At 48.2% G+C, this 14741-nt stretch overlaps 2 protein-coding genes across 3 annotated transcripts in view; one reads left to right on the top strand and one right to left on the bottom strand.

The window, feature by feature from the left end:
* LOC135906496 (QRFP-like peptide receptor) overlaps window positions 1-14741 on the bottom strand; it is a 99879-nt gene that overhangs the window by 37990 nt on the left and 47148 nt on the right. The window lies entirely within an intron of this gene.
* LOC135906497 (ubiquitin-conjugating enzyme E2 Z-like) overlaps window positions 974-14741 on the top strand; it is a 99540-nt gene continuing 85772 nt past the window's right edge. For both annotated transcript variants that reach the window (XM_065437907.2, XM_065437906.2), the window contains exon 1: window positions 974-1336. The gene's annotated coding sequence lies outside the window, so the exon portion shown is untranslated. The remainder of the gene's footprint in view (window positions 1337-14741) is intronic.

Below are 14741 nucleotides of genomic sequence, written 5' to 3'. Positions count from 1 at the left end.
TTTCTTTCGCCGGTGGTCATTTCGACGGAAACATCGCTGCTATCACGTTATCGCTCTCCTGCAAGATGTGCACCTGCTGTATCAGAAGCTTCGTGAGTTACTTTCACAGCTAGACACGCTTGTCCAATCGCTTCGTATCGCGACCTAGAAAACGTAGCTCGTTTTCCCATCTTACGTTCCCGCCACCGAGTTCCGTGAAATGTGCACGGTGACGCACGTCAATGTAGCCGACAGCTTTACCTGAGCGTTGATTACGCTCCGCTTCGCTCGCATATCTCGAGCTCGGCGATTCAGGGAACTACGTTCATGTCAGAACAGTGAAACCGAGTGGGCCGCACCGCCACTGTGTGCTAAGTCAGTGCCTCCTAAATAGCAGGCCTGTGCACTCCGATTTGTGACATCATGCTACTTGGACCGAAATTTCCATTGCCAAGCCCAGCGTGACGAAGGCGATGACGCCAAAACCACCGCGGCTCGATCGGCAGCGTCCCCATTAGATACTATGGCAATCGGGCAAGGTAGCATGACGTCACGGATCGAAGTGCACCGGCCTTGTGCTATGTAGGAGGCGTTGGCTAAGTCAGCCTGGCAGCAGAGACAGAGCTGCGTTTTCACTTTCCACTGCCAGCATGGCGGTTGCGCGCATGCGCACTAGCGTTCCCGCGGAGCGGTTGTGCGCAAATTGTTAAGGCGCGGATATGATCCGGCATAACGTTGACCGCGCCGTTTTATACGCTACTGCCGGGTTTTACGCTACGCCGGCGAAAAGTGGACGCTCTACGTTGCTCTACAGTCTGGCGTCATTTTGTAGTCAGTGCGACCAGCGGCGTTTGGCGCGCTTTGACGCAGCCAGCGCGGGAATCGACCATGCCCAGCTCACGCCAGAGCCGCCGGACCACAGGGCATCGTGCGCCAACTTGGCTGGCCAGTCTTTTTCTTTCTCTATGGCTGGTCGGCTGCACGGGCAGCACGCTGACCTATGGTTCGGTACGGTTCGGTTTCACTGTGGAGTGCGCGCTGCGTTTGCACCCCTTCGACAACCGAAACGGCGATCGTTCACCGCGCACCCCTACGCAGGCACTGCGGGAACAACTCATCGCCGCGTCGTTGCAGTGGGCCACGATAAACGGACCAAACTATACAGGAGGCAAATATTCGCCGTCCCTGCAGCGACCCGACTTCGTCGGCCGCTGCCTGTCCGTAGTGTAATCGCTAAGCTAAAGCTATCTAGCAAACTGACTCGACACAGTGGGATTCGATTCAACGACCTCCGACCATCGTACTTCTGAAAAAGAGGCCGAACCCCGCTCGACCGTCCAGAGCCGTGGCCGCAGTCGTAAGTCGTTGCATTTTGTGCTTAGCAATTCGTGGAGTTTTCCACACAAACACTACTCAGTTAGCTTTAATGCATGTCGTAGCCTCGTGAGGTGAAATAACTTCGATAACGTAGTTTTTTTTTTAACCGGTGCATAAAGACAACTACACGAATTTCCTCTTGCGTTGAGCCGCCATAGGAACGCAGCTGCCGGTACCGCGAATTCAAGCCGCACAATCGTGCCCAACGGCTCTGCGCCGTAGCAAAGTAGCAGCCGGAGACATTGTTTCTAGTACAACTTTCTAATATTAACGCGATAGCGTTAAGGAGCTCGTGTCGCAGAAAAGCCGGTGTCGTCGGCGTCGGGTGTCGGCGTCGGTGTCGGCGTCGGCGTCAGCGTTTCGCGGCGTTGACCGTGAGCGATAAATCACGGCAGGCACTCCATAAATAAAAAGCAACTTCCAAGATGGTCTGGGTGGGAATCGAACCCGGGTCTCCGGAGTGTGAGACGGAGACGCTACCACTCAGCCACGATTTCGATGCTTCCAAAAGGTACAAACGCGCCTCTAGTGAATGCGGTGTTGCCTTCGAAACGAGCCGTGGAAAGTTATACTGTGGTGTATATAGGTAATTATGAACATGTAACTTACAGAAGTCGCAATTACACGAGTAGCGAAGTGCGTTTCGCTGCATTTCTTCTGCGCTTTCCGCACACGGAGAGCCATCTTGCGGCAAACACAGAAGAGCCCCTCCTCTCCATGTACGGCGCTGCCCCGACAGATGGCGCGCCACGCGCGCATTGGAGCTGTCGCGGTTCGGACTCTCTCCCCTGACGACGCTTCGCCTCGCTCCCTCCGCAGAATCAAGCGTCCTTCCTTTCTTTAGATCACTATCTCTCTATCTCTCTGCCCGTGCCGATCACGGCGTTTGGCTGGCGTGCATCATTTCCCCCTCCGGGATACCGAGTTCTTTGGTTCGCTCCGCTTGCTCAGGCGCACGTTTCATTGCTGCGCCGAACGCCGCGTTGCTCGACCATATGGCTCGACGCTCACCGCGTCTGATGCGGGGCGCCTCGTAAGTGATGGCTGCCCTGTAGCCCATTGTCTTACACCCATTGGCGGGTCGACGGGAACGCTATCGCGTTCCACTCTTGAAGGCGAAGCTTAAGCGTCCTCCAATTTTTTCTTTTACGAATATAAGCCATTACGAATGTGTACTGTAATTAGATTCCGTAAGAAGAAGTGGGTTAATTTTTAGATTGAAATGTTTCCCTTGGAAAACTTCGAGAGTGGCAACGTTTTGCTGAAATTCACGGGGAACTGCTTGCGCGGGACTTGGTACGTTGCTCGAACTACCAAAACTGAAATAAATTAAATAGCGCCGTATTAGTTTTGGCCGTTGCGAACAGACAGGCGTGGTAGCTGGATCACGTGGTTACGTTTGTGTCTGCAAAGTATTACACCGATGTACAGTAGCGAGCAAAAGTCTCCAGACCACCAGTTACCTCGAAAAAAAAATTGTCTTGGAAAGGCACCCGGAAATGAAGTGGTACATCACACGTCGGCGTGTTCGGTCAGCGAAGTCCACTGACATACTTCCACTTTGCAAGGACGTATGCAATAAATGATTTGCCGATTCCGTGGTGCGCCACGAAAAGTGCTGAATAGTTAAACGACAGACCCGGCGTGACCTGCCTCTCGAAGCTTCTAGAGAGAGGGAGAGAGAAAAAGGCAGGGAGGTCAGCCAGTATAGACAGGCTGGTCACTCGGTGCTGGTGTAAGGAGGTAAAAGGCATTAAAGATGATAGAAAGCAACGCAATAAAAAAGAAAACAAGGCTGGTCGTGACGAAAACGTCACTTGGACCATCGACTACCTTATGAGAGATGATGGAGAAAACGTCGCTTGAGCACGTTGGTCGAGGCAGTATAGGAGAGAGTCTCCGCTGGCCCCTTCTCACAATTAACTCGTAGCATTTTAACCTTCTCTACCGCGCCACTCTTACTCAAGCCTTCTCGAAAAATTCCTGCCATAGAGCGCTCCCCGGGCTGCGTTTTACCACAGAGCGTTTTAGTTTGGCACTCGCGGTCCCCTCCTCTCAGACCGGCATATTGTGCTAGCATGCCCCACACAACCGCTTAGCGGGATCGCCTGTGCCCAACGCTGTTGCCGGCCACTCAATGAAGGCAGCTTTTTCTCACTCCGCTTACTTACAAAGCCGACTGCGCGGAGCGTCACTGCGCGCCTACTTGGCATCCCGGTCGCTTTGCAACCGAGATGATAGCGGTTCACTCGTAGACTCGGCAAGAAACTCTGCGCAGTTTCCAGCAGTGCCTCGGCTCGTGAAATCCGACCGGAGGAGGGTAAGGGGGCGCTCAAACAAAACTCTAATCTCTAGCGTGTCCGCTGAAATTTACGACGGAATCTCATGGGGGGAATGTTTAACATTACTTCCGCGAGCTAGTTCAAGGTCGGAACATGCATAAATAATTTTCTACAATATTTGCTAGGGGAAACTGGCTCTGCGATCCTCCAGTCACCCTGGCAATCATGCTTAGATGATGGAATTGTTTCATCCTCATGCTTGTGGCTTTACACTTTCTTGTACATTCGTTTATTACAATTTATCTGCCTTCATTGGTCTAAATGGTAACGGAATCTATACTTCTTTTTTTTTTTTGAGACGGCATTGGTACTCTCTGAACACATAATCGCGTCTACTTGCACCGGTTCCGCATGTCTATGTGTCAGTGGTGCATTGGTTTCAATATCCGGCTTCTGCGCTAGAGGACCTGTCTTCGAGTCTTCCCGTCAGACAGTTTTGACATTGTTGGTTTAATTACTTAAAATACAGTACTTGTTTTCAAAGTGGTCAGCTTGCAAGGTCACGAAGCCTTTTAAAGCCAGAAAGACGAAGCTTAGGCAAATCCAGCGTACTAACCACCATTCCAGTCTTGGTTGAACAGCTCTGCTTGCGCCGCCCGTAGACACTAGCGCCATAGGTTCATCTAGTAAGTGTATAAAACTCTATGCCGGCGCACACTTTGCAAAAAAACTGTAACTGTGAAGTCATCGCGCCGTTCCCCTGCCCTCGAGTCCACTTTTTGTAGAGAATTCTCTCACGAGGATGCGCGCTTAAAGCTTTCCATCTCAGTCGACATAAAAAATTTATTTCCAGGATTTAGTACCTTTTTTTTCGCACTTTGAAGACTAATATGTAAATTTACTCACTATAAACACGTTCGGTTGGCACTTATTCCTTCTTGAAAGAGCCCTTGTTCGGGAATTTTGATTGCCGGCTGCCAGTGAAGAAGTTCTCGCGAGGCTACTTATTAAAAAGTGTTGCTAATCGAATAACGTGTTAGCGCAGTTTCCAAAATTCATCTCCTTTCTTTTTCGACGATCCACTTCGCTTCTAGCGAGGGACCTATGCATTATGCATGTAGCTGTTAGCACTCCTTCAGCGCTGCTGCCTTCCATGATTAAAAGCCTTGACCTCCTTCCATCACGTATTATTCTGGTTCGATGTTATACACTGTTCATACTTCTTTCCCGGTTTTTCGAGGTGTTGTAAAAGTGAAACTTTATACGTTAGTTCCGAGTCTTGCTATAACTACATGCTCCGAACTGACGGTAATTCAATCTTTCAGGATTGTTTTGGAAGAGTCAACAACACTAATTTTGTTTACCTCGACAAACTCCCTACGCCGTGTTTTCTTCTGGTACAGCGACGCAGCAAATGAGAAAGAAAGAAAGAAAGAAAGAAAGAAAGAAAGAAAGAAAGAAAGAAAGAAAGAAAGAAAGAAAGAAAGAAAGAAAGAAAGAAAGAAAGAAAGAAAGAAAGAAAGAAAGAAAGAAAGGAAACCATAGCTTTGCCATAAGGACGTAGCAATGAATGCGATAGCAACGTGTTAGAACATAGCACGAAATGCGGGTCTCGTAGCTGTGGTGTCAGTACGAACTGCAGTAAACGTACGCTTACAAATTAAACGCGCTTGGCGTGGCGTGTGCAGACACATGAACAGAGAAAAAACTCGATGGCCTCACATTGCGGCGCAAAAATTTCAGAACGCAGCATGGGGGGAGACCTGGCTCACCAGCGCGGAAAATGAGGCCCAGGCAGTACTCGCTCGACCAAGCGTGACTGGCTGCTGAGGCCAGTGGTGCTCTGAACCATAAGGGCTCCACCCGCCTGCTTTACCAACCCCTTCCTTTTACAATATCATTATTTTTTCAATTCTATCCGATGACCTCAAGCAGCATCGGGTCTCGTCGGCGTTTCCGCCTTGTGTTGGCCTCGCATTCCCGTATGCTGCCGCACGCTTATACGGCGGCCACGATCTGTGTGTGTGCTCCGCGCTTTCGAACTGCAGGGTTTTGTCGATGTTGTCGCTTAGCCTTGGCTGGATGGGATGGATGGATGGATGTTATGAGCGTACCCTTTGAAGCGGGGTGGTGGGTTGCGCCACCAAGCTCTTGCTATTATACTGCCTAATGTCCTACCTAGGTTAAACGATTAAAAAAAGAAATAAAACCAACAGTATGAACTCCCACAACCAAATTTTCTGATCCCCTATTGCGAACTGTGCTTTTGTACGTCTCCGTTTTTTTGTCGTTTCCCTACTGTTCCCTACTGTAGCACGTTCCCTACTACTGTTCCCTACTACTTTACGTTTCCCTACTGTTGGCCACCTGTTCCCGCAGCGCCACGTGGGGGTGCCTCCGACGTTGAGCTGCACCGTGCGCCGCACGCGCAAGAGAACGTTGTTTCCGCATCCGAACTATAACGGTGCGGTCTTGTGCGCATGCGCGTACCCGCCTTGCTTCACTGCGATTTGCATTTCGCGGGAGCTTCTCGGTTGTCGTTGTCACAAACACGCGCGGGGCCATGTTTGCGTCGTGTGAGGGAAGCGGTGCTTTGCTGCGGGAACCAGGCAACGACAGCTGCTACTATGGCTATACGTAAACTGGTAGCGAAACTTCCATAGAAGCCCACGTGTCAAGAAAACGGCGGCTCGTTGCAACCGTCGCCGTCTGCATGTCGGGGGGACAACTAACAGCTAGCAAAAGATAAATATTAAAAAATGACGTCACAACCTGAAATGGCAGTGATGTAAAGACCTTATGCTGTTTGGCAAGGATTTTTGAATTTCTTATCGTCCCGCACTGCGACCGCTACGCCAGCAATTATTTTTATTTTGAGTGAGTCGGAGCTTGGGACTCACCTCAGCTGAAGTGGCAACGTGCCATTTAGCCATAGGACTGGTGCATATCATAATGGGAACATAGGCTGTTACTGACGGCGATTGCTCCAGTAGGTTCCTTTGGAAGGCGAGCCATCAGGATGGAATAAATGACAGTGCCACAGAGGTTTCTAAAGCAACTTCAATTTTATTCGTCTAGAATAACGCAACCAATATAACTGACCAAACAAAACATGTTTGAATTGATGGAAAGTGCTATGTCCAGCACAAGTAGTAATGTGTAGCGATACCTTTTCACAGCATCTATCAGAATTCAGCGTGACACCATGTATTCATATCCAGCAGCTGTCATACAAGACAACATTGTTCCACATTATCATTTAGAAAAGGTTCTACGTACTAATTTTGCTGCTCTTCGGACACTTGGAGCCCGTGTTACGGAGAGTGGACAAGTATAGCACGATGTTTCTTCCCGGAGCGTTCCGCATTTATCGTCACGAAGAGACACGGCGCATTACTGGGCAGACCCGTGGCGGAGGTGACGCAGGCGTTAAGCAATCTTCATACGAGGGCCGATCCTGAAAATAGTGCAATGCCGGGACTACCCGCGGCAGAGGGGAAGCAGGCGTTAAGCAATCCCCATATGTAAGCCAATCCTGAAGACAGTGCAATACCGGGCCCACCCACGGCGGAGGTGCAGTTCACCATTATGGGGCCCACATACACAGCTTCACTGGTCATCCTTCTTCAGAGTGGAAGAGCACTCCGTTGTTTTAAAAAATTAAAAGCTTCGTGCACCTGAGAAAACTACACTTGTTATACAAAATAGGTCACAGAGCACTTATAACGTTTTTCTTTCACTTCCACTTCACTGGAATTCTCTCTTTCCTTCCTTCTTATTTTATTTTTTATTCTCTTTCGTTCATGGATTCACGTGATTGGCTAGCTGTTTCTCTTTGATTGTGGTTTCACTCGCGCTCTGTGCCTTTCGTGAGCTTTTAATCCTCCTTGACTTTGTTGTCACATATCTTGGTGTTATCACGAGTTACTATGGTACGTGTCCCTTTTTCAAGCATTTCTTTCTTCTTCCTTATACTGTTGCAGTCACGACCTACTCTGAATATGTGCTCGATAGCTTTGTTTCTCTCACACGTATCCTTCTTGACGCTTTGTTTTTTTTCTTTGGGTATGTTATTTTTCAGACTACTTACTATCACACGTCTCTGATAGCGTCATCTATCCCGTACTTTGTGTCTTGTTGCCTGTATTCTTGCACTGCGACCAGAAAGTGGTTTACTCCTAAATTCACCCATCATCGATTGCATTCTTTTCACCCATATATGCAGCTGCGGCTGTTACCTGAGCTTCCACGAAGTGAGGAAACAATGCGGTGCCGCTTACGCTTGGGTTTTGCATTCATCAACGCATATACGTGTTTGATTGGAATGGCTATAAAACAGACACTGTGCTACTACCCATCGTTTGAACAGCTCTAAATCAGTTGCAGAAAACCGTTAACCTTGAACAACATCTTGGGACCATGGTTTCGCATATCGCAGCTACAAGAGGCCACAGAAGCGCTGCGGCGATTTTGAAAGCTACTGCATTGAATAACCGTCTGTGACACGGGCTGAGTGACGGTCAGTGAATGGAGCAGAAAACTGTTACCCCGTCGGCGACATCCGCAGCGAACATTCTCTTCTTCTCTTTATCTTTCCCTCCAATTTTTCTTTCCCCCAGTGTAGGGTGGCGAACCGGGCTCAGTTCTGGTTAACCTCCCTGCCTTTCATTTATCACTTTCTCTCTCTCTATTCTCTTACGTGACCGATGGCCTTTTCCCCCAAACATTTCTTGCTTATTACCTTTTCTTGCAACTATTACCTTTCCGTATCCTTCGTAAACATTTCCTTTTGTTAACTTTACTGTTACCAATCTTCCTGCTGTCAGCACTTATTCCTTTACATTGTTGCGACTTTACATTTTCCAAACATTCACTTCTTGTCACTTATCCTCTCAGCGTCCCTACTTACTCGCATACATACCGGATCGCTTTTTTTTCTCTCTCGACCATCTCCTTCTTATTTTACCCTTCTTATACCTTCCCGACTTGCCAGCATGCCAATCCGACGTCCGGAATCTCCTCTCAGGCGGCCGCAGAAAGGCAGTGAGCAGCACCGCGTGGTATACGTGAAGAAGGCTTTCCCGCGCAGCAAGCGTTGCAGAGAAGCAGCAGCATCGGCGCGAGCGGCAAAGAATTTCGCGACTCGCTCACTCAATAACGCGCAAACCGCCCGTTTGTGTTTGCGCCGACGCTCGCTAACTTGCCCCCTTCCGATGCCGAGGTCGTCGGGAATGCCTCTGAAGAACGCGCCGGCGACTTCTGCGCGCGCTCCTGTCGTCCAGAGAGCAATCTGCATAACATTGCTTCGCGATCGAAAGGCACCAACAGTGACGCGCAAGGAATTGCGGTGAACGGTTCACGAGGACACGCGAGAAAGAAAACCGGGGGAGAAAAAAAAAAAACGTCACGGACAGACGCGGCGTTTCGTTATGTGGAAACAGGCGCGCAGGGTCCCTGCGGGAGGATTTTTCGTCTGAACCGACGCGCGGTTCTTTTTCACAACAGCGAAAGAAGCGCTTTGAAGCCGCGCCGTGAAGCATCTCCTGTAGGAGCGAGGAAGACGGCTTCGATAGCCTTATTCGCGTTACTGTACTTAGGAGCGAATGGTTTCGCGTCTGTTTTGTACGTCGTTCCCCTTACTTCCTAGTCGATTTCTTTTTCTCGCTTGCTTTCTTCGTAGCTGTCTTCTACGCTGTTAACGTTTCGGTTTTCTTGTTTATTTGTAGCTTTCTTCTGTTCGCCTATGTCATTGTTCGTGTGAGCCCAGAATTGACATCACCTTGGTGCTTAGAGCATCCCTTTCCTTTTGCCTCTCTTTTCTTGTTCTTTTTTTTTTCGAAGAGTGCAACCGTGTTGGCGTGACCACAATTTCCCTGATCAGAGGTGGGTTTTCCTTTGGACAGGCGCCGTCGACCTCGCTCTTCACTTCTGGAAGCAATATCCAACTTGCGCAAGCTGTAAAAGGTGAATTCCGTGGTAGAATGCAATGAAGTACTTTATATTAAGAATGAAAAAGTCTTACTTGCGCAAGATCAATTCTATTCAAACAAAGATAAGCAAATAGGATTCTGCGTTGAATAAACAGTTGCTTGAACTCTGTCGTGTGATAAGTCAACTCAAGTAAATTAATATCAACTACGTCATTAACATCAGAGTCTCTCCGTTCTCTGTCTGGCTGTCTCTCCCTCTCCCTCTCCATTTATGTGTGTGTTTGTGTGCGGGGGGGGGGGGGGGGAGGGGTGCCTGCAAGCCTTGCAGCCTCCCACAATTAACATTCTAAGAAATGTTTCCAGGTATCCTCATCGAGTTTATACCGGAAGTATAGGTTCAAATACCCACAAATCGAGATCAACTACGCGTTTTGAGCTGTCATTGTCGTTGTAGTTGGCGTGGTGTTTCGCGCCAGAGCAACCATTAATGAAATACGATTGGAAGAAGCGCATGTGGTATCCTTATTTTTAACGTACATTTATATTAGGCGACTCCTGTCTCGTGTAACTCTATTGGATTTTATCATCATCAAATCGGAGCGACAATTTGGAAGCGAACTTCTTTGAGACCAGACGCCACCCGCTTTTTTCGTTAGAAGGACACCTGCTTGCAGAATGTCGTTATTCTTTTCCTGTTTTTTAGCCACTTAGTTCGTGGTTCCATTTCTCCACCACATTGCGTCCATAACCAGTACGCCGTGGAAGGTGCCTCTTACGAGATAAATTAGAGCGCTAACACTCCGCCGCAGGACTCTCATCCCGGCACGGAACACGTTTGCTGCCCGATCGACTACTGCAAAGACGTCATAAACAAGCGAGTGAGCGAGCGAGTCGTGGCCTTCCGTCGCACGGCCGTTCTAATTGGCCGGCGTCCGCACAAAAGCGGAAGCAATCACCTACGCCTGTTTTGCAAAGTGCTGATTGCTGTTCCGTGCCTCCCTCTTCCTCACTTCTCACTGCTTTGTTACGCCAGTGGCCGCAATTACGGTTCCATACTGCACGTAGTTTGCTGGCATCTCTTCGCCGCACCTTTAGCGACCCCTTTCTTTCTTTCTTTCTTCTTTTTTTTTGTGCGTATGACGGCGACCGAGAACGATCGTCTGCCGACGATGGAAGCTGTCGTCTGTTCGCGACCGGGCCATTCATGCAGGAGCCGCTTTTTGTTGGCGGCCCATAGATGGCGGCGTTTTTTGGTGCTTCCCCGATTCACGGAGCTCGCTGAGTGAACGACTCTTTCTCGGCACCCTCTCCTCCCTGCCTCCATTTACCACGTCCGAGAACGCTCGTTTGTCTACTGGGAAATCGGCGCCTGGCCGTTTTGTGGCGGCCGGCGATTCTCGAAGCGGGCGCCTCTGATGCCGACCGACAGATGACGCTGCTTTTCGCCACCTTCACACCTCCCCCTCCCCCCCTTCCCTGGCCTGCTGCCCTCCTTAGTGTACCATAGGCGGGTGGATGTGTCATTAGCCGTGAATAGTGAGCTCCTGAGTGCCCCAGAATCGACGTCTCGAACTCCAGAAAAAAAAACAATAAGAATCATTTGTCAGCGAATTGCGACGCGCCGACCTGACCGCGCCACTCTTGAAGGCGCGGAAAGCTGTTGCCATGGCACAATGTCAGGTGCGAATTGAATGTCAGGTGCTTCTTTGAGGACAAAGTGCGCCCGTTGGAGCGAGGTGCGTCTTTAGTTTAGTCCATCAGTGTAATACGTATCGAGTGCAGATATTAGGACCTTCTCTAGAGGATGCCTATGTGTGTAGTAGATTTGTACGCATAGTTTCGAACGGCTACCCTAAGACAAGAATGATTGGAGATCGCTGGGAGTGGCCTTTAACCTTCAGTAGACACCAAATACGATGATGATGATGACAACTTTCTTAGTTTGACCTTGTCCGTAAACGCATTACCACTTGTGTTATACTAGGTTACTGCAGATGTTTATGTGAGCAGCCGTGTTGGTTGCGCTGTCTTGTGGGGCAGACTATAGTCAAAAAGGGGTGCATAACTATTATTGCACTCACCTAACATATTCTGTTTTGTTTCTGTCGTAAAGCGCGGTAGTGAAATAATCGTTCATATACACATTCTTTTAATAATTTTATTCGACGATAACACTCAGATAAGGCGAAGATGTTTCAAACTCGTTGTCGTTGGACAAAGTGCCACAACGTGTCGCTAGGAGACTTGCTGCTGCCATCCACTACTCGGCAACCCCGTATTCTGCAAGGGACACTAAAACTAAAACACGAAGTATCTAAAACAAACTGAAAATCTCTGTTATCGCCAGGCCTTAGATATTTACAAAAGGTACACGGTACACAACTTGTAGATAAACATCTGCACATTTAAACTGTCCCTACCGGTAGCTGCAGTTGAAATCCAGTGGACCACGCTACTGTCATTTCTTTCTAGTACGCTTCATGACCGTACCGGTAACGGCGAAGAGACTTCGCCGCGAAGAGACTTCACCGCGAAGACACTCTAGTGCGTGCTGCCGCGAATGGAGCTCCTATGGAGCTGCTCCTGCAGCTTACGGTGTGACTGTGTTGTGTGTGCCGCGCAGGCCTGTTTCATTTCTTTAAAGGGGGGTGGGGGGGTGATGTGTGTGTGTGTGTGTATGTGCGTGCATATGAGTCTGTTTTCTTGCACTCTGAAGATGTTGCGAAGATGACGCACAGTCATGCCCCTCGATGACGTCACGACCCTCAACTGCTTTGCGTCTTATCCGGGGAATCAGCAGTGCAGAAGCAAAGTTAGTCAACTCTCCTTAACCACAACCTTAACCGTAAAGGGTGCATGCCTTGATGACACTGGGCCCTTTACGAGGATCAAATGTTTCTCACGTTACTCCTTGGTGGGAATAGGTTTCATCATTGCCGAGGGGTTCTGTCTCATTTTTCATCGCCGGAGTCTTTCAACCGCACGATAAAACGCGCTGCATCCGTGACACAGATTTCGCATAACACAGCGTTCGCAGATTTAGCCACAATTTTGCTACATTACTGCGAGTTCCTAACAGTTCTGAACAAAACGAATCAGCACACAGCCATGCTCGAGATATCGCGTATCATGTTTTTTTTTTTTCGCATGTCGACTGGGGAGGGGGGGGGGGTCGGTAACACTCGTGCACTTAAATTTAGGTGCACGTTAAAGAGCTCCAAGTGGTCAAAATTAATGTTGAATTCCCCGAGTGCATTTTTTGAAAACAGAAAAGTAATATCAAATATTATGATATTACTGTTCTGTTTTGGAAAAAGAAAGAAAGGCAAGGAGGTGCAGCTAAGTATTTTTGTACCTTTGTGTCGCGTTTCTAGCATGACAAGTCGTCTATGCTATGGCCTTATAAGCACTCAAAACCGCAGTGTAGCGGCAAACACCCGTGAAGGCTCAGTTAGCTAGCAATCCGATTTTCGAGCGAAGTCCTGTCGGATACAAAGTGTTATTTGCTTTAATGGAATCTTTCTTTATCCACCCCTGATTCCTTCTGAACGGTGTAGTGTACAAGCCTAAACATTGCCTGAGGATAAAGCTGGGATACTTGTGGCGCATGCGCATAAAAATTGAATTCGATTACAGGTTGCATGGGAATCAAACAAAGCCCACCCCACAATTAGTTTATAACATTTAATTACCCATTTCAAGAAAGGTTGTTTCACGTAGATTCCAACATGTGCGTTGTATCTGCATTGCATTTTCTTTTCTGGTGCCTAGATCGCGGCGGTGCTCCTCCGGAGGATGGAAACTGCTTTTATTCGAGCAACAAGTTATTTGAAGACAACAAATATGGGGCAAACTCACCCGCGTTTCAATATTTTCGTTCGTCTGAAGTTAGACCGACGACAGCGCAGCCTAAATCTAGGGAGGCCCAACGTGCAACTGTCGCCCGCCATCGCGACGCATGCTTGCGTTGAGATTAACCTAACCTAACCTGGATTCCACCCCCTTTTCAGGTGCGGCTGACGTAAACAAACAACGCATCGCTCTGACGGCCTGATCCCGTGCTCTAACGCTCAACTTCACGCAGCTTTTTTTTTTCTTTAATTTCGATAGTATACCGCGGTCTTACATACGTTGCGTAGACATCCAGACTTACAGCAAAGTTACCTCAGCTGGGGTTATTTTTGTTTTTTTTTTCATTACAATTTTTAAATGGGCACGGCTCCATTTGTAAGTTAGTTTTTTTTTCTTTCTTTATTTCTGTCCCAAATCGCCGCGTGGATATAGCTCATTCGGGTGGCTCAAAATTTTTGCGGCACGTGACCTTGAAATTCCTCGCAAACTCTGCACTTATCGCTCAACCTAACACGATAGGGCTTTTCGTATCACAACCGCCTCATTAAATCCTAATTTGACCACTTTCTGAACTCCACTTAAATGCTTCCCGGAAATTCTAGCACGTGATACGCAGAGCACTGTTGCAGACCTCGCGTTTGATTGGTTATCGGTGTAGCTTGTTTCATGTATTTCAAGAAAAAGTAGCGACTAAATCTAAAACCTAATAACCACTCACCAGTAGGCCAAACAGGATGTGGCAGTTCCTACATGAACTGCTTCTTTGAACCTAAAGCCAGCGTGACCACTTCCCGAACTTCTCGTACAAGGTTTTCGGAAATTCTAGCATGGGACAGTCACCGCAGTACTGAGGATTTCCGGTGTGAATAGAGGATGTGAAGTTGTCGAAGTACACCGCATCTTTTAGCAAATGTTCGTATTTGTTCCGAGGAACATTAAAAATTGTTTTTTTTTGCTTGCTTGCTTGCTTGCTTGCTTAAGCATTACTTCAGGCACATACTATCGAAAATTATGAGATCATCGTCAGAAACATCTTACCTCGTACTCACTGATTAGCTTTGTTCGACGCCTTCGGCGTACTCGTTCTAGCAGTATAATTGAAAGCGGTAACTGCTTGTTTCTCGCCCTCTTATTAGCAACCGCGAGGCTAGTGCCTCCCAGCGATTTACAACTTGAGCATCATTATCATCATCGAGTGTACTGTGAAATAAATTAGTTCTCCGCATACTTCCTTACACAGTGTAAGGAAAGCGTTGCGGGAATATGATTGATTAAATTCCAATTTATTTGGCTTCGATAAACGCAGGGCGTCAAGATTTAA

This window comes from Dermacentor albipictus, chromosome 9 (assembly GCF_038994185.2).
Source record: "Dermacentor albipictus isolate Rhodes 1998 colony chromosome 9, USDA_Dalb.pri_finalv2, whole genome shotgun sequence".
NCBI lineage: Eukaryota > Metazoa > Arthropoda > Arachnida > Ixodida > Ixodidae > Dermacentor > Dermacentor albipictus.
The sequence above is the reverse complement of the archived record's forward strand: the minus strand, read 5'-3'. Positions and strand labels throughout refer to the sequence as shown.